General features: G+C 49.3%; 1 long non-coding RNA gene across 1 annotated transcript; it reads right to left on the bottom strand.

The window, feature by feature from the left end:
• Nucleotides 1-16,248: 16,248 nt before the first annotated feature.
• LOC138569600 (uncharacterized) lies at nt 16,249-22,221 on the bottom strand. Its single transcript, XR_011303272.1, has 3 exons — nt 18,029-22,221; nt 17,439-17,598; nt 16,249-17,114 (listed from the first exon to the last, which is right to left on the bottom strand). It is a non-coding gene; the product is annotated as an uncharacterized lncRNA (long non-coding RNA).
• Nucleotides 22,222-24,818: the final 2,597 nt, after the last annotated feature.

Raw genomic sequence — 24,818 nt, 5'->3', positions numbered from 1 at the left:
AGATTCGTAAGCAGATTCATCTGCTGCCTGACACATCTTCTTGAACACATGGATGGGTCTATCTGTCAAGATGTGCGTCCCGAGGACGCTGCGTACCTGTGTTTCCTGAAGGCTTGCGTGCCGGGGTCGCCAGGACGTTGATTGTAGAACGAAAGATGACAGGGCAACGCCAAGAACCGGCCCAGGTCCCATCCTGATTTGCAGGATTGAAAATGGGTCAGATTCCTGACGCCACGGATGGACACTTCCCTGGATTTACGTGGCGCCAGAACAGTGCGAGCACTGAACAGGGAAGGTCGGTAGATGTTAACAGCAAGCTTGAGTGCGTTGCTTGTGATTCTGCGGAGACCCTCTCGAAGATGGTGGAAGAAGGCAGCCGAGACTGTAGTATGGCAGCAACTGCAGGCAGCAGAAAAGGCAGAGTAAAGGCACCGAAGAGGCACTGGTACCGAAGCACAAAGCAGAGGAGTATTCAGGCGAGGGAAGGTGGGCAGGCAGGAGAGGGGTAAGGCGGCAAGAAGGGAAAAGGAAGGGACAAGAGGCTCCAGACCAGGACCAGACTAAGCCCAACCCAGGGAAGCCAGACCCCCAACCAAGGAACCAGACCAACAGGACAGGGGAAGGCAGGGCAAACTGGAAAGGAACAAGAAAGGCAAGCGGAGTAACCGAGTATGGACAAGGTAATCCAGTAGCGAGCGGGAGGTCAGGACCAAACCGCGTTGAGACGCGGCGAGTACAAGACCAGGAAGCTCTTTTATAGAGACTCGGCATGGAAGCGAGGCTTGACCCGCAATCCGAGTCGGCGCATGCGCGGAATCAAGGTATTCATGGAAACGAGGCTTGAACCACAAGCCCGTTCCCTGCCGCTTCCGCGTATGAACGCATGCACCCCGACTCGCCCAGAGCGGGCACGCACCCCAAATGAGCGATGACCTCGGAGAATACACCTTCGGCCAAGACGATACCGCGGGTACAGCCGCCAGGCATCTCCCCGCCCACGAGGATACGGACGTTCCTGTTCCCGGGTTAGTGTCCTAACACCATGCCCCCTTCCAGAAAGACCCGGGGCCCCCGGTTTACAAGGATGGCGTAAATAGAACTCACGCACCAAACGAGGAGCATGGACATTCCCAATAGGTTCCCAAGTGCGGTCACAAGCTGAATACCCCTCCCAGTCCACCAAGAACTCCAATTGACTCCGATGGAAACGAGAATCACAGATTTCCCGGACCTCATATTCAGGAACACCCTGTACCTCAATGGCCGCAGGACGGGAGCCCGAGCGCCCATAGGGGTCATCCAGGTAAGGCTTAAACAGGGAGACATGGAAAACGGGATGCACCCGCCAGGATGGGGGCAAATCTAGTTTGAATGCCACCGGGGAAATCCGTCTAGTAATTCGAAAGGGCCCTAGGAAACGGGGAGCAAGTTTCATAGGTAAGTTGCGAACAGGTAAGTTCTTGGAAGAAAGCCACACCTTCCCTCCAACCCTAAATGTGGGTTCAGGGGTACGCCTCCTATCTGCCTGGGCCTTCATGTCCTCACGTGCCTTAACCAGGGTACCAGTCGCCTGAGCATGCAGTCTTCGTATCTCATGAATCAGTTGATCAGCAGAGGGAACCGTGCTTGGTCGTACAGGAGCAAACGGAAAAAGTCTAGGATTGAGTCCATAGGAACAAATAAAGGGGCTTAATCCTGTAGCAGAATGGATCGAGTTATTATAAGCCACCTCAGCTAAGTCCAAATGCAATGCCCAGTTGGTCTGAGAGGCGTTGGAAAAACAGCACAGATACTGTTCCAACGTCTGATTGGTCCTCTCAGTCTGTCCGTTGGATTGTGGATGATAGCCGGAACTAAGCGCCCGATGTATGCCCAGGTGACGACACAGCTGTTTCCAAAAAGATGATATGAACTGGGAACCACGGTTCGAGATGATCTTATCGGGAAGTCCATGTAACCGGTAAATGTTGTGCAGAAATGCTCGGGCCATGGAACTAGCAGAGGGAACTTTAACCAAGGGGATAAAATGAGCCATCTTGGAAAAACAGTCCACTACTACCATTATGCATGTGAAGCCCTCGGAAGGTGGTAGTTCCACTATGAAATCAGTAGCTATAGTATGCCATGGATATGGCGGTGTCTCGATTGGTTGGAGTAGACCGAGTGGCTTCCTTCTGGGTATCTTTACTTGGGCACATACTGGACAACATTCCACGTATTGTTTAATCTGTTTAGCCAATCCTGGCCACCAAAACTGTCTGGCGACAAGTTCTTGTGTTGCACGTATGCCCCGATGGCCCCCAATCTTCGAATTGTGAAATGCTTGCAAAATGGCAATTCGAAGAGAGTCGGTAGGTGCATACAATCTCCCACTGAAGAAGAGCAACCCCTCGTTCTCACTAACTTGGGGCAATTTCAATAGTTCCGTTCTGTAGGGATCTGCCAACGTTTCTTGTAAGAACGTATCCAGACAATGAGACACGGAAAACAAAAAATGTTCTGGGGCTAGCAATAGCTGATTCTGGCTGTCTTGCTTGATGTCTTCCAAGGAGCGAGACAATGCGTCTGCTTTCAGATTCCGAGCATTGGGTATGTAAGTGATTGTGAAATCGTAATGTGAAAAGAAAAACGCCCAAAGGGCCTGGCGGGAAGTGCGACATTGAAGAGATCGTAGGTACTGTAAATTTCTATGGTCGGTACGGACCTCAACAGGAAACCGGCCTCCCAAAAGGTGATGGCGCCATTCGTCAAAAGCTAATTTGATAGCTAAAAGTTCTTTCTCGATCACGGCATAATTCTGTTCGCTTGACGTTAATTTTCGGGAAAAATAAGCCACTGGGAATTCAACATCTGACTGCGGGTCCTTCTGTAGCAGAACAGATCCAACGGCGAAATTCGATGCATCTGCTTCCACAATGAATGGTCTACTCTCGTCGGGATGATGTAGGATGGTTGAGGTGCTGAAGGCTTCCTTGAGACGTTCAAACGCATTAGTAGCTTTCTCATTCCACACAAACGACGTCTTACTGCTGGTTAAACTGGTTAAAGGTGCTGTGAGATTCGAGAAACCTGGTATAAAGCGCCTATAGAAATTGAAGAATCCAAGGAATCGCTGAGGGCCTTCACATCATTAGGTTGTTGCCATTCTTGAATTGCCCGTAACTTAGTTGGGTCCATCTGTATGCCAGAACGGCAAATCACGTACCCAAGAAACTCAATCTTGTCTTGATTGAAGAGACGTTTCTCAGCCTTGGCGTATAAGTGGTTCTGACCTAAACGGCTGAGAACTTCTTTGACATGTAAAATGTGTTCCTTCTTATCTCTTGAAAAAATCAGTATATCATCTAGATATACCCACACAGATATCCCGAATAAATCCGAAAATACGTCTTCCATCAAATGCTGGAAAACGGCTGGGGCATTGCATAGTCCGAAAGGCATTACACGATATTCATAGTGCCCCAAGGGTGTCTTAAAAGCCGTTTTCCACTCATCACCAGTCTTAATTCGTACCAGATGATATGCCCCTCTTAAATCCAACTTAGAAAATATACAGGCAGAGTGCAAGGATTCCAGGATATCACGTATTAGAGGCAACGGATATCTGTCCTTCCGAGTAAGATCATTTAACTGCCGATAATCCACACAGGGACGTAAAGTGCCCTCCTTTTTCTTGACGAAAAACAGCGGAAATCCTGCAGGAGACTTGGAAGGGGTGATATACCCTTTCTGAAGACAGTCGTTTAGATATTCTTGTAAGGCTGTTCTTTCTTGTGGGGATAAGGAGTACACTCGTCCATGTGGAATCACAGAATCTGGCAACAGATCTATGGCACAATCAAAACTTCTATGAGGAGGCAGAGGAATGTCCCTTGGTTCCGAAAACACAGAAGAGTAGTCTGCATATTCAGATGGTACGGTAGATATCTGGCATACATAAGATATTCCATTCACTTCTGTCTGTGTGGCAGTTGTGGACATCCCAACAGATAACCCTGAGGAGGAACAATCCAGTAAACAATGATCTGAATTAAATGTCAATGTACAGGTTACCCAATTAATTTTAGGGTTGTGATACAACAACCAGGGTAAACCCAACACGATCGGATAAGATGGTGACTTAATCACATCCAAAGATATCTTTTCCTGATGTTCATTGATCCACAACTGCAGAGCTCCGGTGTGATGTTGAATGGGACCAAAAGACAAAGGTGTACCATCAATGACCTCAATCGGTGTAGCTTGATTCTTCTTAAGTAGAGGTATCTGGTTCTTCTTGACGAACTCAACATCGATATAATTGCCAGATGCTCCACAATCTAGAAGACCCATGATTACAGTTGACTTGTCCTGCCAGAGTACTTTAATTCGGAGTACCAAAAGGGCTACGGGTGACATGGGCAGTAAGAAACCATCGGTATCTGGAAGGACTGGTTTAAACGGTGGGCCTGTCATTGCCTTCCTTATACATGACAGGCCTATTAGTTTTCCGACTTCCTGAGTGGTCGTAACTGACAAGTACCCAAATAGTGCCCGGCTGCACCACAATACAGGCATAAGTTCAAGTCCCTTCTTCGTTTCCTCTCCATCGCGGACAAAGGTCCTCTGAGTGCCCCCAATTGCATGGGTTCCGGACCCGTTTCTGATGTACTTGAAGCACCAGCAGGTAATGGAAAAGACCTGGAGTACGTCCTCTCCAACCGACGTCTTTCTCCCTTCCGTTCAGCCAAACGGTGATCGATTCGAAGAACCTGTTCCTGAAGTACCTGTAAAGTATCCGGTTCTGGTATATGAAGAAGTTCATCCTTGTACTCCTTTCTCAGGCCTCGCCGAAAAAGCGTCTTTTGTGTAACTTCTGGCCATTAAGAATCCGCTGCCAATTGACGGAACCGACCGATGTATGTGATCAGATCACTTGAACCCTGCTTTAAATCCATCAATTGATTTTGTGCAGTGGTGGCCAAGTTAGGTGACTGGAACACTTCCAGGAACGCTTTCTCAAAGGCGGCAAAATCACTCAGAATTAGACTGTTTGAGGACACCAAAGGAGCTGCCCATGCAAGCGCATTTCCGGTTAGATTCCCTAGAATATACCCAATCTTCGCCTTCTCGTCGGTGAAACTGGAAGCCCGGAACAAAAATTGAATCCTGCAATGATTACAAAATTCGGCCACTCTTCTAGAATCCCCATCAAACTTCATGGGTGTCGTCTGTGCCATGGCAGAATCAACCTGAGTTGTGGTGCTAGTCCTACGCACCACCATCTGACGTAGTGTCTCATTTTCTAGACGAAGCGCTGTCATTTCAGCCCTTAAAGATCTGATTTCGTCTCTAAGATCAGAGGATTCCTCCATCTCTGGGTCCGAATCGGAGGTTAGGCGTCTCAATCTGTCAAGATGTGCGTCCCGAGGACGCTGCGTACCTGTGTTTCCTGAATGCTTGCCATCCGGGGTCGCCAGGACGTTGATTGTAGAACGAAAGATGACAGGGTAACGCCAAGAATTGGCCCAGGTCCCGTCCTGATTTGCAGGATTGAAAATGGGTCCGATTCCTGACACCACGGATGGACACTTCCCTGGATTTAAGTGGCGCCAGAACAGTGCGAGCACTGAACAGGGAAGGTCGGTAGATGTTAACAGCAAGCTTGAGTGCATTGCTTGTGATTTTGCGGAGACCCTCTCGAAGATGGTGGAAGAAGGCAGCCGAGACTGTAGTATGGCAGCAACTGCAGGCAGCAGAAAAGGCTGAGTAAAGGCACCGAAGAGGCACTGGTACCCAAGCACAAAGCAGAGGAGTATTCAGGCGAGGGAAGGTTGGCAGGCAGGAGAGGGGTAAGGCAGCAAGAAGGGAAAAGGAAGGGACAAGAGGCTCCAGACCAGGACCAGACTAAGCCCAACCCAGGGAAGCCAGACCCCCAACCAAGGAACCAGACCAACAGGACAGGGGAAGGCAGGGCAAACTGGAAGGGAACAAGGAAGGCAAGCGAAGTAACCGAGTATGGACAAGGTAATCCAGTAGCGAGCGGGAGTTCAGGACCAAACCGCGTTGAGATGCGGCGAGTACAAGACCAGGAAGCTCTTTTATAGAGACTCGGCATGGAAGCGAGGCTTGACCCGCAATCCGAGTCGGCGCATGCGCGGAATCAAGGTATTCATGGAAACGAGGCTTGAACCACAAGCCTGTTCCCTGCCGCTTCCGCGTATGAACGCATGCACCCCGACTCGCCCGGAGCGGGCACGCACCCCAAATGAGCGATGACCTCGGAGAATACACCTTCGGCCAAGACGATCCCACGTGTACAGCCGCCAGGCATCTCCCCGCCCACGAGGATACGGACGTTCCTGTTCCCGGGTGAGTGTCCTAACACTATCGAGTGATGACATTTACAATTTACCGGCCTTGATCTTTTACTGTTTGCTTGAATTTCATCCTCATTTGGTCTGGCGAAAAGACAATTCCTTTGTGTTCATTCGAAATCCTTTCAATCGTCCTGCAATAAGCCAGCTGCTTGTGGAGAAAGAAGAAAGAGACCTAAAAGAAGTGCAAGGGAGGATGATCATGAAATTAATGATTACCTAGACAGCACAGCACATTTGGCGAATAACACGTGGTATCAGCACAAGAAAGAGGTGGGAAGGAGGGCCTCAGAGGAGGAATGCTATGTATGTGCACTCCTTCCTTATAGTAAGGGGAAGTGTAAGATATCAATAGCCATTGAAATAGATGTTCAGACAGCACACTGCCTATCTCATATTGTACTCTGCGGAGGAAGAGGTCAGTTCATGTGCCAAACAGCATCTATGGTATGGCAACATAATGGTCAGCTCCAGAGGAAGATGATTATGTTCAAGATTTAAAGACAAGATCAAAGACATTTACCAGAAATCATGTGATAAGATATGACCGACCAGGAGTGAAATTAGCTGGAATCAGATGGGAAGTAAACAGAAGACTTGAAAGTCCAGGAAAATCTGCAGAAATAATGTGAAGATGGAAGGACAGAGACCAAATGCAGATTTGGGGATCAGTACTTTCTCCAGATGGATGGGAGGAAGGTGTGGTCATCTGAAGATCATGGGTAGATATTGGATGTTACAAACCAGCCATTCACATAGTGGAAATTTGATGCAAACCTTTATGCCCAAGACTTGCTAAACTACTGACATGAGTTGAAGACAAAGGAGGGCATTTAAGATAGTGCCCCTGGACAGTGCAAAGCTGTGTTTCAGAAACAATGACACATGAAAAGTTGAAGAGAATCAAAATTGTAGTTGAGTCTTTGACGTGCCAAGAATGAGCATTGAAACAGCAGTGATAATGGATCACTACTGGTTTTGTGGATCCAGAGCTTACATGAAGCTGCCCAGAGATTGGGAGGACAGTGTTCTATAGTGAATTTCCATGTTCCAGCATTGGTGATTCCTAAGAGTGACTTGGATATTGCTGACTTTCCAACCAAAGGCAGATGCTCATCTAAAGAAGAAGAAATCTACTGAGCTGATAAATCAAAACTATTTCTCAGCCAAGTCAATAGAAGCTTTTGATTCCATTCGATGTGAACACAGATTATTCAGTCAGACCTCATTGATATTCACAATAATCTCCATGCCAAGGATCTAGACAGCAGCAAATACCTAGTGGTTACAGATAAGCAGGTGGGAATTGTTACAGATGATTAACACTACCATAAAAAGGTTCAATGCTATCAAGGAAGAGCTGAGAGCCATACGACTGATGATTCTTCAGAACAGATATGTCCTGGACATGATCACAGCTATGGATGGAGGTGTTTGTGCCAAAATTGGAGAATCATGTTGTACGTTCATATCTTCTCATGATGACGAGAATGGCACCTTGACAGAGGCCATAACGTTGCGGACAAAATTACATGCCCAGATGATAGATGAAGTGGAGGTTATTGCTGACAGTTGGTTTGGATCAATCTGTTCATGGGTTCCACAATGGCTGACAGAAACGTTCAAGATTTTCTTGGAGCCCTGGTAGTGATGGTTTTGCTTGGATTCTGTATTATCAGGATAATAATCTCACAATGTAAGAAGACTACAAAAAAGGCAGTAGGAATGAAGATCATGACTGATGTCAAATCAGGATGGAAAACTAAAGAGCTGACAGATGAAGAAATCAGAGACTACATGAAGGCTAGCATTCATGTACCTGAGGGAGCGAAGTTCCGGTATCCAAAGAACCACAAGAAGTATGTGGGGAGATGGATTTACTTCAGTCCAAATGGACAATGCATGCTTATGCCCTGGAATAAAGATGTGAAATCAGCTGGATGCCTGAAAGGAGTCATAAAGATGTGGGTCCCAAAGAAGAATTTCTTCAGACGAGGATGTCTAGATGTGAAGACTGATGAGAGAGCGGTTGATGAATCGCCCAAAGGGGAGTGTAGAGGTGCAGCCAAAGTACCACCACTCAAATCTCTGCCCCATGTTGCCTATATGTTGGGAGCCAGAGTGTGAGACAAGAGCAGTACCAGTGAAAATACCAATGCCGCCAAGAAGGTTAAAGATGAGCAGCATTTCGGGCTCGAGATGAAGATGCTCATGCTACAGAAATGATGAAGAAAACGTGAAGTCATTTTACAATTGTACAGATGCAGTAACGCAAGTAGACAAAGTATTCTTAAAAGGCCAGCTACATAGTGAATACATTGCGGCAATGCGCCAATGTATATGCATAGGAATGTATGGACTATGGATGATTCCACAACACACTTTAGCAGAGCTGGAACCAGTAAATAGAAAGGCTTTTTCAGTTTGTTGCAGTTAGAAACCAAAACTTAATAAAGGAAGTGAATTCAGGAAAGGCTTGGCTGGCACAAGACCAGGAAGTCAAGGCCACCGTGGGCTTTGATGTCCATGCAGTAGCTACAGAACATGTGAAAAGTACAAAATCATGTCTGAGGTGAGTAGCAAGAACATTGAAGACATCAGAGGATCATCATTTAATAGTATTTCAAATACAGAAAAGCTCTGAAACATGGTCTGCAGTCACATGGTCAGATGAAAATAGATACTGGGCTGAGCTGTATCAAAACCAAGAGACAAGTGTGCCTATACTCCCTCTTATTCTCAGGCACAGAGAACATTTCCAAGGCCAATGTTCAAAGGGCTAATTGACTGTCAGATGGCAAAAGTGATGATAGATGACAGGCTAATTAGGTGGGAAGCTATGGTTATGACCAGCCCACCAGCACCTGGACGCCAACCTGTGTGTTGCTAGCATGTGCGGAATAGTACAGAGAGCTACAAAGGTTCCAACCAATTGTAGAGGGACACGTAATAGAGAGCCCTGTAGTTTGTATAACCAATGGGACATTGTGTATTTGATGATGTTCGTAGTGACTTGCACTAGAGAAGGGCTTAGTTGCCCCAACTGATGTTAGAGACCAAATCACTTTCCCAGACAAGCATGGAACGTATACCTAGATGTTCCCTTTAAGCCAATCACTTTCCCAAGTAGGTTTTTGTAGTTTGCCACGTATATTGACATCAACAATGATATGACCTACTTTTTTTATAAAGTGAAGATCGAGCGGATGTTCGTTGATGTTCGTTTTACTCCCTGTTTTAAACAATTGATATTAAAACAGACTTACTTTGCCAACTTCCTGAGTCAGTCTGATTATTGATATTTCAGTATATTCTGCATCCCTATCTATCTCAAAGTATTGATGCCTCATTTTAAAGGGCTTAGTGTTGGGTACATGGGTTCAGCATCATTACTGCCTAAGCACGGCTCACAGGCGCTCCTCGATCAGGAAGTGCCTTTCTTCACCGCCACCTACTGGGTCACTTGCTGGCAGATGAGGCACTCCCCATGAGGGAGATGGAAAGGCTGTATCAATTGGGAAAGCCCCACCCTCTGCCAGGTGGCCCACGTGGACTCCCCAAACTGCTGCTGGCAGACACAGCCCAGGTTGAGTGTTATCTTCCGCCACACTACAATGAATGTCAGGATGCTCCTGGCATATGCATTATGGCCATCGCAAATTAAGGGACTTCTCACATTGTTGCTGATTGCCTGGCTGCTACTGGTATAAGCAGCCCAGTTTAAAAGGTCTTTGGGGGCCCCCACATGATGCTGCTGCAGTACTGCTTGTCCAACATCTTAAAGCAGATAAAGGAAAAACTGCAGCAAAGAAGGAACTTGAGAGAGCCCTGGCCAGGGTGTTTACCAAGGAAGGTGTTATTTTATGTATAGTTTACAGTGTGCTGTATAAAAGCTCTTTTGTATATATTTTTAAGGACTATTTTATATTTTTAAAGGACCTTTATATTTTTGGCACAGACTCTTTTGTATTTAGAATTTATTTTGGTTTTGGTGCTTGTTGACATAAGCCACCAATATCGCTAAAAACTTTGGAATTGTAAACTGTCAAAAAAAGGAAAAAAGAGCAGTTTGAGAGCAGTGTATGGCATTGGCATGGCAACTTGCCAATGCCTGGCGATGAAATGGCCAAAGCACCATTTGGGCCTTCACGCACTCGCTCACGTCTGCCGGCCTGCTGTTGTTGCCTGGAAGCTTTGTGCGCTCCGAAGTAGGAGAAAAATGACGGCACTTAAGAAGATACACGTTCTATTTTCATTTCTATCCACCAATCCTTTTTTTTTCAGTTGTAGTCATGTGGACGATGTTTATAGTCTGAAGTGCATTTATATCTCTGAGTCCTGTCCTGTGGGGGGCTGACACTTCTTGAGGAGTATGTGGGCCTGGTGGACAGAGTTTTTCTGAGCGAGGTAATGCATCGGCAAGTGAGGCGGTGAGTGTCATATGAGATAACCTGGGCATTTGTGCATTATTATGCCAAAATACATTATCATTGCTCATTCCTCTTAGCCCCTTTCTTTTCCCACCAGTAAGGTGCATAATGAGACATGGCTACGTTTTGGCATAAAAAGGCTGCAGATTTATTTTCACACATAATAGTAAACACAGCAAACAATTGTGAAAATAGTTCTGAAGGTGCGGCGACTGCTCTGTGTCCAAAACCTGCTTCCCCCTTTTTCCAACGAAGTCCACAGTAGGCACAACTCCCCCAACCCTTCGTGCCTGAGACCCGCCTGCTCCTGCAGGTGTTCCTGGGCTGCGAGAGCGCCATTTTTTCAGGGGAATCTGAGCCCTCACCCCTGCCATTTAGGCTCCCAGGAGGTGCTGGCCTGAAAAGAGCGAAAACCGTTCCGGCTTTGCAATGGCTCATTTGGAGTCTGTCTCTTGTCACTGGTTGCCAAAACACTGCCACGCCAAAGGTGGGTTACCGCCCACCGCAGCTCCCCCCTTTCCTATTTTGTAGTTCCAGGAGCTTAATGTACTTTATGCACAATTTCTGTACACTTCCCTGCCCCATGCTGGCCAGTGCACTCCCTTTTTTTTTTTGCTTATCAGATTCGACCAGGGACTTCACCTTTGACCAGGTTGTGGCTGTTCTGGGGAACACTCCTGCCCCTTCTACCTTTCTTTCTTTCATGGCCTGATCCCAGACCCTAATTTCTTGGTTTACCCCGGCTGTGAGGTCCACTTGTTTATCCTACTTCACCCGCAGTAAATCCATCTATTATTAGGCTAAAGCCCCCTCACCAATATATCCTTGCTCTGCCTGCCCATGCAGGAGTTATCATGTTGGGAGAGCGCCATTCCTGACGTGTGAAGATGAGCTGTATTCGTTTGTTAGTCTTTCAAGAACCAACTTTGCCTTTCTCCCCACTCTAATCCTTTGTGGATTTCCAGCCCTTGCAGGAATTTCATCGAGCTGGCAGAGTGCCGATCATGACCGGAAGGAGCTGTGCCATCTTCTTTTTTTACATAGGCCTCCTTCCCCTTTCTTTTCTATCTCTTTTGTAAGTCAAAGCTCTCCAGCCATAGTTCCAACAGTCTGCAAACCCGGCCCCTCAGAGCTTGACCTTGTTTCTCTTCCCCTTCATCATGTTGGCCCCAGGTTCCCCCACCCCACTCCAGGTGGATTGTCTACCCTCGCGAATGTTCTACTTGACTGGATGATTGCTGCTCGTGCCCATGCAGAGCTGAGTCTTCCTCTTCTTAACTAGACCCTATTTTATAGAACGGTGCCTTTCCCCTTTCTAAAGCCGCTTCGGACATGCTCAGCTCATCTCCCCAATCATTCCTCCAGCAATTTGCCATTCCCAGGGGCAGTCAAGAGGGTTAACTTTACTCAGAATTTCCCATGCTTCACCTCCCCTTCAATTCTATACCTGTAGTGATAACATGCGTACTACCACAATTGTACACCCCACCACCTTCTTTGATCAATGAGGCACATACCCAATACTAACCTAAAACTCTGCTTAGTCCCTACTGACTGCTTCCATCCCCGTAACCAACCACTAACTGCTAGCGATTTCTGATGTTGCCCAGCCGCCCTTTACCGGCTTCCCATGTCTAATCTGGGATCCACAGCTGGCGCGTCCCTTGTGATTTACCTGAAGGCACCCCTTAAAACCTGTACTAAATCAGCCTCTCTATATTGACTGTGAACCCTCCGGTATCTGAGCATTGTTCATTATTCCCACGGTGTGTGGGATGAAAGGCTGAGTTTGTCCCAACCCTTTGCTGCAAAACCCATTTCCCTGGGTATTCAACTGCAGTATCGCTGCTGCTCGCTGCAACCAGCGCCTCCGCCCATGTGCTCCTTGCCGGAAGCCTTTCAAAATTATGCCAAGACTGTCCTGAGTGTTCCTTTAACCACTGTCTAAAGCCACACCCCCTTAATGTACATCCCTTCAAAGCAATCCTTTGTATCCCAACAAACCTCCTTGGCCATTTCCCTAAAGGCACCCTTATCATACTTTTCTGCTAACCCCGGCTTTGAGCGCCCTGGCCCTCCCTTCGACCTTCTCCCCACTATGGTGCCTTAACCATACTTAGCGCATGTGCCACCATTGACACCCCCTGTTGTCTCAGGGCTCCGGCCAACTGTCCTATTGCGGCCGTGGGCACCTACTCCTGGTCCCGAAAGGAGCAAACATGACTGGAAACGCTAAACTAGTCTGTTGCCTCACAACTGAAACATGCTTGCTACCCCTTTGCGCTGATGGAGAGTGGGGCAACAGTGCTCCACGAAATACTTGTGTAATAGGTGCAAAATAAATGCCATATCCTACCAAACGTGGGGCGCGAAAGAGGGCTGCCTGCCCGCCAGTACTAGCATAAGCATACCGCTGCAAGAAATACCATAGCAAGGTACCTCAAGCTATCCCTTCCTTATCATGGCATAACGTGCAGCGTAAAGAAATCTCTGCCAAATCATACAGGCACCTGTATTGTTGATTCCCCGCACCTAGCTCTTTTGTGCCTGCCAAGCATCTTATCCAGACAAGTGTGATATTTGTACCCCCATCACTCCATCCTGTATCATAGTATGTGTTAGGCAGAATCATATGCAGTACCCTTTGGGAACACCGCACACAATTAAGACTATGGGCCTCATTACGACCCTGGCGCTAAGTGAAAAACGATGGCGGTAAAAGATTACTGCCATCGTTTTCCGCTAGGTCCGATTATGACCCCTGACCGTTAACTACGATGCCATTAGCGGCATCGTAGTTAACGCTCCGCTAACTGCACCAAGGACGCACGCACGCGGCATCCCACACCATAATCACCGCCATGGCGGAAAGGTACGCGAATGCCGACCCAAGCGGACATGCACCTAACGCCATCACCCAGCCCGTAAAGTACCTTACCGCCATGGCGCTAGTAACGCCATCGCGAACCAACCGTAAAGGGCCTTGTGCAGTGAATCCAGCTGCCACAGGTGCACAGAATCAGCACAGGTGGAGGCAATACAGACTCAGGAAGTAGAAAAAGAGCACACCCAACCCCTTCCCAGACCCAGTCACACTCCACAATGATACCAATAGGACTAGCAATGGTGGGGCAGGAGGACCTGATAGCAATGCAAGTGCTACAACTGCAACTACAACAACAACAACAACAACAACAGGCTGCACAGAGGAGACGCAGGAGGAGAAGGAGGGCAAAGCAGGGCCAGCAAGCCCCACCTGCACAGCCAGTGCCACCACAGAGGCAGCCCCCAATCCCACGCATCAGAGCCAGTCCATTCAACCTCACCGCTGAGCAGATCCACACCCTGTACCGACTGGACCGGGACACCATCACCACCATTGTGGACATGATACACAACGACATTGTCAGCATGATTGAAACACCCACCGCCACCCCCCCCCCTACTGGAGGTAGTGTCTGTGCTCCACTTCCTGGCCACAGGCACCTACCAGCACACAGTGGGGCACCTGCATGGCATATCACAACCATTATTCTCACGTGCACTGATCCAAGTGCTCGATGCCCTCCATAAGCACACAGACGACCACATCTCATTGCCACGGTCTGCCTAGGAGATTGCTAACACCAAAGTGGGTTTCCATGCACTAGCTGGCATACCTGGTTGCATTGGTGCCATCGACTGCACCCATGTGGAATTGGTGGTCCCACATGCCTTCGAGGTACCGTACCGCAACCGTAAACTATTTAACCAATCAACGTGCAAATGCTCTGTGACTCCAACAGGATCTTCACACATTGTTGTGCCCGATTCCCCGGATCAACCCATGATTCAATGGTCCTGAGGAACTCCACAATACCACGCTACATGGAGCGACATGCAGGCCCAAGATCCTGGCTACTCGGTGAGTCTAATGTCATGGCCATGGAAATTCAAAGTGGGTAGGTGATCGACGTACCAATGCATACTTCACCTGGCAGAAAGGGGGGGGTGATGCATACTTCACCTGGCTGCGGCTAGCAGTAGCCAGACCATACCCTGAGGCAGCACTTGTCATCTGACAACTGTATACATGATGCCTGACCTAAGCAGCCCTAACATGGGAATGAAGGTGTGTCCCAACCATGACACAACCATCTGCAAGTGTACTGTAAAAAATGTGACAACATTGACTCCAACGAACAGCAGCTACATGCACGTCACCAAACACCATCTACTGATAGGCCTGTCCCCCATAACTGCGCACAAAGGAGGCACATGACGGACAGGAACATCAATACACCACAACTCAGACAGCAAGGCCCACAAACTGTCCACATTGACATCAGTATTGTTCACTGGGGTCATAATGTGCCAGACATCAATGTTGCAATCATGTGAGCGTTGACCTCACAGGACACGTGCCAGGTCACCTGAAATACGGCCTGAATGGACACAGTGGATGTGCACTCACAAGGCACTTGTCACCCCTTCATTGTGACTTGGCATGCAAAACAGTACATGAGAGCCATGAACATATACCGGTTGCATAGTGTGAATCCATTAGTGCGACTAAAAGTGGTGCAAAGTAACAGTCTAATGCAAGGCATGGCGTCACGTCATGTTCAGTAATCATTCTCATCCCTGACACATACATTGTTGTCCACTTACAGGTGATGCAGGCTATCCCCTGAAGAGGTGGCTCCTTACACCAGTCCGGAACCCACAGAACCAGCATGAGGAGGACTTCAACCGTGCCCATGCACGTACCCGTGTGGTGATTGAGCAGGCATTCGGCCTACTGAAGGCACGTTTCCGCTGCCTCTGCAGGTCTGGCGGGGCACTCCTGTACCGCCATGAGAAGGTTGCGAAGATTTTGATGGCATGTGTCATGCTACACAATATGTGCGTCAGACGAAATGTGCCCCTGCCCCCTGACGCAGACCTGCAACCACCTGGCGATGAGGATTATGTGGGTGGGGATGGTGCAGCACCTCAAGGAGGCAGCGATGCACAGGAGGGGCGTGAAATGCGTCAGAATCTCATTGACCAATGCTTCTAGCACACACGTCGTGTGCGTGTGACATGGAGAGGGCACTCGGGCCAATGTGTGTGTCTTGAAAATGCACACTGCGGACTATTCAACAATAAAGCACACATACGCAATGAGCAATGTCCACACATATGATTTGTGCAAAACGAAAAAGTGTATTGTGATTTCAAAAAGGAATGACACACCCCCTCCACCCTCCCACCTCCCCCCTGAACACCCCAACACACCCCCTCCACCCTCCAACCTCCCCCTGAACACCCCAACACACCCCCTCCACCCTCCCACCTCCCCCCGGAACACCCCAACACACCCCATCCACCCTTCCACCTCCCCCTGAACACCACAACACACCCCCTCCACCCTCCCACCTCCCCCCTGAACACCCCAACACACCCCCTCCACCCTCCCACCACCCCCCTGGAATCCCTATGAAGGTGTGGTACGGTCTGTGCAGCAGTGTGTGAAGGAGTCCTGCTCAACTGTCCAGCCACTACTGACAGTCCCCTCTCCTGACCACCGGGGCACCCCTGCCCGTGCTGCGCAGATTCCTCCCAGATCTGCGGATGGGGCTGCTCTGTGCCGAGCTGGTTGATGAGGAGGGTCCTGGCTGCACGATTGGACGCGTGTCCCTAATGGCCTGTACTAGTTCTGTGAGGACGTGCCGCACAGCAGCGAGCTCTGTACAGATGTCCTTTGTGGAGGACTCAATGGCAACACTTGCACCCCCACACTCTGCTACGTGTTCATTAAGGAGGGTGGATAGCTGCTGCTGGCGGGTGACTATCTCTTGCAGGGTCTGCTAGTTGCGCTGGCTCATGCCCAGTGGCATTGCCATGTCCATTGGGCTGCTCGCCTCAGGCTGCAGGGATGGGGTGGCTGGCCAATCCTCGGCCTCCGAATGCCCCTGTGTGGCATCCGCCTGCAGGGGGCTTAGGGATGTGTGGGGGGAATGTGGGTGGGCAGTGGGGCTTCCATCATCGATGTCCTCGATGCTCCCTGCCTCACTGTCTGAGGATGCTGCTATGGCAGCAATTTCCCCCAGGGTGCTGCTCGCAGCGGAGCCTGTCCCTTCGGTGGGCACAATTGTTGACGTGTGCGGTGCTGCTGCTGCGTCTCCGATGACTGTTGTGGTGGCTGTCACTGGCCTGGCCTCTTCCCCTGGCAGGGTTTGTGGCTGCTGGTGTGTTTTTCCAGGGACGGCTGAGGTGGAGGCTTGCGGCCTTGCCACTGTTGTCCTGGCCCTCTTGGTGGCTCTGGAGGCAGTGGTGTCCTCATCTTGGAGGTCTGAATCAGAGCCTGTGGTGGAGCAAAGGTGGGATACTGTTATTAATGGGTCTGCGGACATTGGCCGTGCATTGTGACGAGTGACATCTTAACAGAAGGTACATGCAGAACATTTCCGGCAGGGGCATACAGGTTTTGTGCCTTTTGTGTGAAAGTTGCATGGTGGTATGTGGGTGCCAGCAGTTAGGGTGTGCATGCTGCATGTGTGCAGGGTGTATTCCGGATGTGTCTGTGGGCATTCTCCTGCCGATGTGTTGCATATGCACTATGGGTCAACATGGTACTTCACATGATTGAAGTTTGTTGCTTTTAGCATGGCTTGATTTGGCCACCTACCTGCATCTCCAGATGTCGGGACTCCTCTCTCCATCCCTCCGACTCCTTCGATGCACTCCATCCCAATGGTGGAGGCACATATTTCTTCCCATGCCTGAAGCTTGATGGGGGATTCTGATCCACCCCCGGTTGCCGTCCCCAGGACACTGACTCAAGGTTTCTGAGAAAAAGAATATACATTTATTAGTAAAACAGTTCACTAAGTAAAGCAGCAGAAAAATCACAATCTTAATATACTACACAACACCCAATCAATTCTGGATAAGTTAAGCTCAAAATGAAGTGTGAGCAAAATGGCACTTCAGCAATTTAAGAAGGGTGAGAAAGACAAGGTTATACAAAATCAAACAGCACCAACAAGTAAGTAGGCAGGGCAATGTAGAAAAGGCTTACTAAAATGAGGATTCAAATTAATAGGCCTGGGCCAATGTTAATGGTCTTTGCAGAGGATCACAAAGTTCAGAGTAGTTCGCGGTTAAGTCTTTGCCAAGAGTTTGAAACGAAGTTGGTCGAAGGAAAAGTTATTTAAAAGATTAGAGAAACACTTTCACCGCAGTCAGACAAAATGAACAACCGTGTTTGAACAGTACCTTAGAAGAAGAAGAATGCTGTAGCTGAGGCAGAAGTTCCTGGCATATCCTGCAGGCTCATGGTTCCTGAAGTGACTGTCGGACTGACACACAGAAGGAAGACTGGAGGGTCCTGCACTGCCCAGGGAAGAAACCAGCAGCAGAGCAAAGCAACAAATAAAAGGTGCGCTCCTTAAAACCCAAACAGGGTCCGGTCCTCCTGGCTATCCAGTTCACTACAGCGGTGCACAGCAAATTCGACCAGTGGAGGGAGGCCTTGCTTGGTGTTTGGCAAACTGGTTGGTCCCACCAGCTCAGGGGAAGAAGATTCCATGCAGATCTTCTCTGTCGTCGAAGTTTAGGAGATTCAGACCTGCAGCAGGGCTTCACCGGGACGTTCAGTAGTTGCAAAAGTCCTCTTCCTTCAGCTTTTCTTTGGTTCTCTCGAAGTGGTGACTCTGCCATCCAAGTCCCAGAGACCTGCTTTTTATGCAGTTTTCCCACATTCACACAGCCTGGCTGTCAATCACACAGCAGGTTGGCTGTCCTGGCAGGGCAGTCACATAGCCAATCAAACAAGAGTGTGAGTTGGGTCTCCAAGGAGACCCTGTGCATAGGGCCTAAAACCCCTCCCTCACATCCTGTCTACCTAGTTTGTCAGGCCCCTAAGGAGGGCTTCTGTACAGAAGCCGGCCAAAGGACGGCGAACAAAGTAACCAAACCTGGTTTGGCACGCAGAGAAAAACACGAGAAAGACCTTTACAAGAAATGGCGAATAAACCCAGCCAGAACCAAATAAAAGTAAATGGGGTCCAGCGGATTAAAGTTCGAGGCTACAAACATAGCCAAATCTTAAAGAAAGGGGAACAAAATAATGTTCCATGAAAGACAGACAAAAAGGGATAACTATTAAATCTTTCCAGTACCCTATGTAAGATAGTTTGTACTGGGTCTGTGAATTTAAAAAGACTAATAAAGTCAATGGCAACTTTACATGTTCTGGGAGACAGTAGTCAGTCCCAGAAAAATGGAGTTTAAAATGGGAAGTCTGAAAAAGACAACCCTGTGTGTGACACACAGTAAAAAGATGATGCCTATGGAGTAGGTGAGGCTCCACAGTCTATGAACACAAAAATGTTAAACACACAGCAAAAACCATTTAAGAGTGGGAAAAAAAGGCTCACACTCTTAACAGGTGGAAAAAATAAATCCTAGCAATCCAGCAAAGCTGCTGAGGGACTCAGTAGATAAGGGAAATTAGCCATTCTGGAGTATTCTCCCTAACAGTATGGAGGCCTGCCAAACATGTGAACAAAACCAAATGCCATATTTGTGCCCCCAACATGTCATCCTGTATCATAGTATGGAGGCCTGCCAAACATCTTATCCAACTAATGCAATATTTGTGCCCCTGTCATGCCATCCTGCATCATAGTATGGAGGCCTGCCAAACATCTTTTCCAAACAAATGCAATATGTATGCCCCCATCACACCATCCTGTATCATAGTATGGAGGCCTGCCAAACCTCTTAACCAAACAAATGCAATATTTGTGCCCCCGTCACGCCATCCTGTATCATAGTATGGAGGCCTGCCAAACCTCTTAACCAAACAAATGCAATATTTGTGCCCCCGTCACGCCATCCTGTATCATAGTATATATGCCTGCCCAACATCTTATCCAAACAAATGCAATATTTATGCCCCCATCATGCCATCCTGCATCATAGTATGAAGGCCTGCCAAACCTCTCAACCAATACAATATGTGTGCCCCCATCACGCCGTCCTGTATCGTAGTATGGAGGCATGCCAAACATCCTATCCACCAATTCCAATATTTGCGCCCCCCTCACGTCATCCTGTCCCATAGTATGGAGGCCTGCCAAACACCCTATCCAAACAGATGCAATATTTGTGACCTAATTGCGCCATCCTGTATCATGGTATGGATGGGTTCATAGAGCCCTCGTGCCACATAATGTCTTCACTCATATATTCCCAAAATGTGGCTGTGATGTCCAGGGCCTGTGTTTGGCTTTTACCATGCCAAAGTGGTACCGTTAAACATCGCCCTCCGTAACCTCCAACCGGCTGTGAGGGCAAACTGAACTCTGATCATGCCCCTACAATCACCCCCCAACATAACACTTCTCCTTCCAAGCCATGCAACGGCTTTCCCTGTATGCCCCATATTTCCGCCACTCTCCCACGTTAACCCACCCTTAAGGTAGGTGGAGTGGTGACCTACCTCAAAGGCACCGCCTCCACCGGTGGACTGCTGTTGCCACCCGCGCAGCACTACCCAATACTTGTGTTGTGTTCCCACAACCGTGTGCTATCTCAGCAGACAATTGAGTCTACAATCTATTTCGGCACTGCAATAATTATCCATATTAAAACTTACGGATCCCACCTCCATTCTACGTATGGCCTGAACAAATGACCTAACATCGTTATGGTTGGGAAGACCGCCGTGCCATAATGCGTGTAGCGCCCCTTAGTAATTTCTTCATCGTGTAGATCACAATGGAAAGCGCCATGCACTAATGCGTGTAGCGCCTTTTTGTACTACCCCTTACGAGATGCTCCCACCACCATGGAAAGCGCCATGCAGTCATGCGTATTGCGCCATTTTGTAAAACCTTCCTAGTGGCGTTCCCTTCCGCAATGAAAAATGCCATGCAAAAATGCATATGAAGCCAATTTGTACCACCCCTTACGTGATGCTCCTATACCATGGAAAGAGCCATGCAAGAATCTGTATCGCGCCATTTTGTACTAACCCTTAACCTTACCACACACCTTGGAGAGCGCCATGCAATATTGTGAATAGCCCCATTATGCACTACCCCTTACGTGACGCCCCCGCACACCATGCAAAGAACCATGCAATAATTTGTATAGTGCCATTTGTAACACCTCCTTCGTGGCGCTCTCACACAACCTTGAAAAGATCCCAGAAATAATGTGTATCGTGCCATTTTGTACTACAAGAATACATTCCTCGGCCATTGAGTCCCCGCACTAGCAAGCTTGTCCCTGAAGTACTTGACAAACCCCTCCTCCTAGGGACATTGATTCTTCACACACCTTTCCCTCTACGGCTACCCTGGCAGCGATCCCGAGCAAACCTGAACCTTTGACCCAGACCGTTAATCCAGATGAACCACGTTGTAAAATTCACATTCCGCCGCCAGTTTAATTATGGCCCCTGAACCTTACCACCTGTGAGGCCCAAAGCTGGCGGCATACAAAACGTGCATCAAAGCCGAACAAGGCGCTTTCAAGCAATAGACCTGCATCACTGATAACCTTCTCCTGAAGCTGACCTTCACTCAAAGGCTGGCCAAAAGCAAAACAGCCCCAATCAAGTGCAACCTGACGACCGCCCGGTTATGCTGCCCACAACGACGAATAGCTCCCTCTACTCGTTCCAAATTTGGTTCTCCTCGTCCACCTCATACTTCCTTACGCTCAATCTCCTCAACCTTTGTTGCCTTCTACCCACTGCAGAGCCAGATGCTTTGTCCCTAACAGTCAATAAACTTCCCATCCTGCTTGAGTCTGCTTGAAGATTGTATTCGTAGTCCCCATTGCTCAAGTCTTTTGGTGATTTCACCCGTTGCGGTCAGATTCTCATAACCAGTAAACTATTTTTAATCCTGCTTGCTGCATGTCGCCATCGCCAGCTTTCACCCACTCGAAACTCTTCCTGTCACTGGCCTTGCGCTGAATGATTCTTCGCCCGTTCTGCTGTCCCGATTTGTGCTAGCTGCTCCACGCCTCCTGCAGCTCAGCCTCCCACGGAGGCCTCCCGGTAACAGTACAGACCTGGGACTCGCTGCATTTTCTCCCGCAAAGGTGCTTCTTTTTCCTACGACGTCCACCGTTCTAGCGGCGGTTCCGCCGCCTGAAATCGCTGGCACACCGCTGCTCCTCCCCTGCATCTCGTTGTGGCACACTCGCAGTCAGCCACTCGAGCTCCTTTTCCACCTACGCTGCAACGCTTTCTCACGGCTCTGGCCCAACTGTATCCAAAGCCCCCAGCTCCTCGACTCTTTCTTACGATGGTGTACGTTGTACCACCAACGCCCTCCAGTGTTGGCGAGGGGCCTTCTGCTGCCAAAAAAAAAATCCTTCCTGTGTCGGTGGGCGTCCTTCTGCTGCGGGCTGCAAAGTCCCACGCAGCCCGCGCCCGCCGCTTATATGGGGCTTGTCCACCCCCTTTCTTTTGTCGCCTTTTGCGGGCTTTTCCAGTGCTTTGGCATGCTTATGCTTATCCCTCCCCCTTACCCAGGGGAGAGGGAGGAGGAGGAGGAGGACCATGCCCCGGTTATCGGGTGCCTCCTCCATCTTGTTCTGTCTTTCCATCGTAACCTTCAAGCACAGTGCAGAATGGTTGGTTTTCTTGTGTAAGTGAGGATGGGCGGATGTCTGCTGCACCGAGAGGGGTTACTTACCTAAGATAGGCGGCACAAGCATCCCATGAGGTGTGCTGCAATGGCGGTATGGGAGCAGTAATGGCGGGCGAATGCGCCAGCGAAGGTGGCATGGCGGGCACCGCCCCTTAGTGGGGGCTGACCAGCCGGCCTCCTCCCCCCCACTACGCAAGAAGGTCAGGGGGGCGGGGATGGGGGAGGAACGCCTAGGGAGCGCGCGAAATGTAAGGGGCGGGGCAGGGAGCCGAGGGAGAAGCAGGCCTCATAAAGGCACAGGTTTTCAGATACAAACACATTCTCCCTCGGTTTCCTGCCCCCACCGGATCCTGGATTTTGTTTGCATCCAGCCTTGGCAGTGGGACGCCCGCTTGCCAGCAGAGGACTTCGTTTTTGCTCGGTTTCCCGTGTTCCCGTTTGATGGCGTGCTCCTGTTTCTGGTGGCTTTCCAGTAAAAGGACTGTTCCAGTGAAGTGGTTCCAGCGCCGAAGGAGCGGGGTCCCAGTGAAGGAGCATCAATCGCAGAGAGAAATGTGCAGTCAGAGGTACGTGTGGGGGAGGGGCAAGGACTAGAAATGGTTCCTTGGCGGGTTGGGCCCATATGGCCCTCGGGTAGCACCCACCCTCCCTCTGCTTAACTCACGGTCATAGTGACATGCACAAGGGCATTCAGTTGCTGTATGGTCGCAGCTACGGCTACAAGAATGGGCAGCAATATGCTCTCTGGCTAATGTGCAGCAAAGAGGTCAATCCATGAATGGGCGGGCATGCACACGGCATTGGGAGATTGAGGGGCAAGGCAGATCAGCACATGGGGGTAACAGGCTGGATGGGTTTAACCACTGTGTTAGCCCGCGGGGAAAACTTACTGGGACTAAATGCATGGCGGGTACGCCTTCTGCGAGACTAGCAGAAGTTTGTGCATACAGCTTTAAGATACAGTAGGTGATTTTATGGCGGGGCTGGTCGAGGCGGCATAGAGGTTAATTTTGCATCTCGGTCGTATATATGGGGGTATGCTGTTGATACGTTCTTTGCCTCCCTTTGGGCGCATTGCACAGGCACTACGTGTAAAAGTGTGTGGGCTGCGAGTCGGGATTTGCATCCCGCACCTCGAGTAGGGGCACCAGTTTGGAAACTGCATATGCTAGATAAGGCCTCCGCGCAAGGTATTTTGTCGTGCCACTCATTCTATGACTATGGCTTGCATGGCACAATTATTCACACTCTGGACACTGAGGCAGCCCTGCCATGTGGCCAACTTCCAGCAGTAATTTTGTTTACATATAACGTGTTTATGAAAGCAATTAAGAAGGCAGTGTTACGTGACTACACTAGAAATGAGCGGTAGGCATTCTGATTCCATAATCTCTGGCCAGTCAATTCCAAGGACACTAGAGGGAGGTGATTCAGCTGAGGAGGTGTACAGCTAAGAGGGGTCATGTTTCCAGTGGCGACGGGTTTCGAGGGCGTGTAGAAAAGGGCTGTTGGAGTATTGGTGGGGGAGGGGCAAGGAGCAAGCTGGTTCCTGGGCAGGTTGGGCCCATAAGGCACGTTGGGGTCACCCCCCCCCTGTTTTTGCTTACATTGCGGAGAATTGTGCGTGCAATTGTAGACAAAAGCAAGCATCAGACGCACTGGTATCCTGTAATTTTGGGGGCGGTTGAAAATCTGGACAGCTTTTCTGAGGAGCTTCGGCATTGGCGTGTAACAACGGCCGAGGGGCCAGTGAAAGGAATGGGTGGCAAGTGAGGTCAAAGCCAACAACACCGAATAATGCGGTACTAGGGCTGATCCTGGTTTTTGTTGTTGCCGCTTCCTGTTTGTTGCAGTTGTGGTTGAAGTTGCCGTTCCAGTTGTGCGGGTGGTTCCTGGCGAGAAGTTCGCATGTTGGGGTCAGAGTTACGGTTCCAGCGGTTTCGGTTCACAGCAAGAAAGCGAACCAAAGGCACAGGTGAGTGGGAAAGAGTCATGTGCATTAGGTCGGGTTTCTTGGGTAAAACATGGCACCTGTGGGAGTAGGTTTGGGGGGGCAGAGTAGCACATCAGGAATGCAGGGTAGGATGGGGTTGGTACGTTCCAGCACTTGGGCATAAGCTCTAAAGGAATGGAACAGGAACGATGCCTGGGGAGGTAGGGCCAGCGGCCCCAGGCCGCAGTACTTGTTCAGCAAGGGCGCAGTGGGTTTGCTGCATGATGAACGGCAAACGCTCGAGGTTCGAGATGGAAAGTCGGTGTATGGAGGGATGGGTAAGGTAGGGGAGGGCGCGCAGGGTATTATGGGCATTAAGGATGTGGCGGGGGCAGGGCACATGGAAGGTGGCTGAGAGGCCTAGTAGCACTGGGGCAGGAGTTTATGTCGTGCGACATGC

The sequence above is a fragment of the Ambystoma mexicanum genome, chromosome 2q (assembly GCF_040938575.1).
Source record: "Ambystoma mexicanum isolate Mex_15411 chromosome 2q, UKY_AmexF1_1, whole genome shotgun sequence".
In the NCBI taxonomy this organism is placed as follows: domain Eukaryota; kingdom Metazoa; phylum Chordata; class Amphibia; order Caudata; family Ambystomatidae; genus Ambystoma; species Ambystoma mexicanum.
This window is presented reverse-complemented; position numbering and strand designations above follow the sequence as displayed.